The following is a 4397-nucleotide window of genomic DNA, read 5'->3' on the forward strand; positions in this document are numbered from 1 at the left end:
TCCTCCTCTATTATTAGGTTTGATGGTGGAGGGGACCCTGTCGGAACGTTGGCGCTAACCATTAATCCCAAAAGGTCGAGTTATTAAAAATACGCCAAACAGCCCCTTAAAGCGTATAGGTACATCGCCGACGGATCTCGATTGTGACTCGGCCCACCCAGCCTCACGTCACTTCGAACATGACTCGGCCCATCTAGCCTCATGCCATTTCGAACATGACTCGGCCCAACATAGTCTCTCGCCACAAGGCAGGATGCTGGCCCATTTAAGCCAACAATCCCACCTTCAACACCTGCACACATTTGCAGCATGCGGGAATCGAACCCGTGTCCACTGGCTCTAATACTACTTGTCAGATCGTTGGTGCTAACCAGTAATCCCAAAAGCTCGAGCTGTTAAAAATACGCAACCAATTCACTTAAAGCGTATAGGTACATCGCCCATGGATCTCGATTGTGACTCGGCCCACCCAGCCTCACGCCACTTCGAACATGACTCGGCCCATCTAGCCTCACGCCACTTCGAACATGACTCGGCCCAACATAGTCTCTCGCCACAAGGCAGGATGCTGGCCCATTTAAGCCAACAATCCCACCTTCAACACCTGCACACATTNAACATAGTCTCTCGCCACAAGGCAGGATGCTGGCCCATTTAAGCCAACAATCCCACCTTCAACACCTGCACACATTTGCAGCATGCGGGAATCGAACCCGTGTCCACTGGCTCTAATACTACTTGTCAGATCGTTGGTGCTAACCAGTAATCCCAAAAGCTCGAGCTGTTAAAAATACGCAACCAATTCATTTAAAGCATATAGGTACAGCGCCCACGGGTTTTGATTGTGACTCGGCCCACCCAGCCTCACGCCACTTTGAACATGACTCGGCCCACCTAGCCTCATGCCATTTCGAACATGACTTGGCCCAACATAGCCTCCCGCCACAAGGTAGGATGCTAGCCCATTTAAGCCAATAGACCCGAGCTCTTCTTTTCTACGCCGCCGCTGGCAGGGACCGCCGCCGCCGACATCCTGGGACCGTGGCGACCACCCCTGTGCAACCCTCGGCGCCACTATGCCTTGGGGAGCCGCCGCGGCTAAGGGAAGAGGCCGCAGGATCCAGTGCGGCCGTAGGGAGCCACCCGGCCGCTGTCGCCAAGCCCCGCCACCCCTAACCATCACCATTGGCCCAGGGAGGGCATCAGCGCCGCCCCAGCTATTCTCGAGCTGCCATCGCGCCGCCGCATGATGCCCTAGTCGCGGGGCTGTTTTGGGGCTTCGCCGCCGCGCCGCCCCGCCGCTACTTCCCACTGCCGGCTAGGGCCGCCGACCCTTCCCTCTGGGTGCGGTGACCATCCCCCGGCTGGAGCTCGTGCTGCCGTGCCGCTGGCACCCTCCTGGTTAATGCGCTAGCTTGACCCTGTTGCATACTGCCGGTCTTCATTTTTGGCCGCTGGAGACTTTAGTGAGTCTCTGAAACATGAGCACTACACTCCTAGGGTCCTGTGGAGTGCTGTGCTCACCTTCGCTGCAATCGGTGAAGCTTCGTGTGCGCAATAGACGTGGTCACTTTCGAGATCAAGTTTCTGGTGGTCTTTTTCGCTGTTTCGCGACCCTCCAGCCGCTGTTTTCGCTCAGGACAGTGAACACGAGCATCCTTGCTTCGAGTCGATCCAAATCGACTGGTTGGTTGGATCCATTGCGACACGAATCAAGATAACGAGCTCTAAACTCGTTCTTTATGCATTAATTGTATAGTATTTAGTGTTATTATGAGTTATTTGCATGTTTTATACTTTGGAAACACTATGTACTGCCCCGAACAGTGTGAAGTCGCTGTTAGCAACCTCTTGACTGATCGTCAAAGGTTCGGGAGCTATTACGAAGTTGAAAGCATAGCCCACGGTGTCGCACGGTGAAAATTCGCCGATCAGACGCGGGTTAATTGGTAGGTTTTGGTACTCTAGCATCATGGATGCCCCGAACAGCATGAGCTCAGCTTTAGAGCGTACGTACATGTTGTATGAAGCCCGGGGATATCTTGGTTCGAACCTCGAAGCAATCAGCTCACGAATGGCATCGTATACGCATTGTAGTATACTTTTGGCCCCGCTTTCGCATTATGAGTGTTGTTGTTGGTTTCAGTGGTAAATGAGCATTGTTTATTGGTTGGAGACTTGATAATATGAAGCTCGGACTAGCAAGTAACCATATCGTGGGTTCCGAAGCCAAAAAGGCACTTTTTGGGAACTCGGTACGGCTAGTTATGGAGTTTTTACCCTCGAATCACACTACTTTTGTGCGGTTGTCCCGATACTTAAAAATGAGAGTCCTGGGATAGCATGGGATGATTGGGAGCCGTTCATTGTGCTTCGGGTTACTCCGGGGCCAAATCAGACACCAAAATGCGAGTAAGCGAGTAATTCAGGTGTAGAATCGCGAATTGAGTGGTACAGCTGTTTGCCAGAATATTTGGGCCGTATTTTTGGGTCATCCTTGCTGTCTTGTATATTTGGCGATAGTGGGAGGGTTGACGGTGGGTTCCAGAGCTGAATTAGCATTTTCCGAAAACGCGCCATAGTTCAGTTAATATTTAGATACGTGATTGCATCGTTTTTGTGTGTCACTGCTCGAACACTCAAATAGGTGCGTCTCGGTGCAGCGAATGATGTTTGGTGAGTTTTGTCACACTCTGAGATACTTTATGGGTTTGGGTAGAGTCCAGTGTGTTGCCGGGCATTCCCGATGGGTTTGAAATTCAGTAAAAGCACCGAATACTTGGTTGGTTTTCGGGATGTGTGGCATTCCCGGTGGGTTCGAAATTCGGTAAAAATTATTTTGTAGGATTTTTTATCTTAAATAATTCATAAGGAATTTTATTACTCTTCTTTTTTAAGATTATGTTTAGTAAATGGTAAGCTATTAATAAAGCTTCGCTCGAAAATATGTACCCTAACCAAGAGTTAAAAAGTATAACATTGACCATTTTCATTAATATTTTTTTATACAATTTTGTAGTGGAGTATAAGGTTCAAAGGTTTCATGTATAATACTGATGCACTCAAAGAAGGAATGATCATCGTATTCTCTTTCTCTATCTCATCTTAGGCATTTAATCATTTTCTTACATTCCAACTCAACTTTATATTTAAAAATTTTAAATTTATCTAACACTTTTTAGAATACAAAATAAACATAACAATATCTAAAAAAATTATTGATAAATATAAGAAAATATTTCTTTTCACCAAGAGAAGAAGAACGATTCAATTCACAAACATCACTGTGCAACAATTCAAGTACAATAAAATATCTATCAATTTTAGAAAAAGACTTTTTAGTAATTTTAGTAAGCATGCAAGTTTTACATCTTTCTAATTTATTATCAAAATAAGAAATTAATTCTTACTTAGCCATATCATGTAATTTTCTATAATTAATATGTCCTAAACAATTATGCCATAAATAAGAAGAATCAACAAATAGGCACAAAATATTCATGTTAGGTATATACCCATGAAAAATTTTCGACTTTCTGATTTACCCATCTTAAAAAGGTTAATATTGAAAATACCTTTTCTACGTTCCAACCTACTTCTAATATACTCCTAGAGTTAAATTCTATTAATGAACTATTAACAATAGCTATTATCTGTATAAATTTACTATTTTGCCCTTTTAAATATACACTTTCATTATCACCGACTTTTCTTATTTGCCCTTAATTTAGGGGTATAAAATGTATTTTGATTTTTGGTCTTTTCAAATATATATTTCTACCATCACCAATATTTCTTAGTTGCTCTTAAGTTGAGGGCAAAAGTGGTATTTTGATTTTTTTTAACTCTAGTAGATATTTAACTCACGTTTAACCCAAGTTAACTTAATTAACAAGTGATAACTGTAAGGGTATTTTAAAATAACAGAGGAACATATGAATGGTATATTGGAAAGAAAAAAAATAGAGATAAATGAGATATTTCTGAAGTTTTCAGGGATATATAGGCAATTATCCCTTCATGTTATTAGTGAGATTGAATTTGAAAGCGCCCTCATACGAATATTCTTTTTTCATAAAAATTCCACCCTTCGACAAAATAAATTTGTCAGCTTCAAATATAAGTTTGAACTCAAATTTATTAAGAAACTCCTTGAACTAAGGTTATTCTTAACCTCAAGGTACATGATATACATCAGTGAGAGTGAGAGTTTTTTCTGATGTGAACTTGAGTTCCACCTTGTCTTTTCCTTTGATTTGCATTGTTGAAGAATTGACCATGTAGAGAACATTTTTATCTTCCAATGCATCATAAGTTCTGAATAAACATCCATACTTGCACACATGTCTTCTAGAATCCGGATCAATCCACCAAGCTTCATCAGCTTCGAGAACATT

The sequence above is a fragment of the Ananas comosus genome, linkage group 24 (genome assembly GCF_001540865.1).
Source record: "Ananas comosus cultivar F153 linkage group 24, ASM154086v1, whole genome shotgun sequence".
Classification (NCBI taxonomy): Eukaryota; Viridiplantae; Streptophyta; class Magnoliopsida; order Poales; family Bromeliaceae; genus Ananas; species Ananas comosus.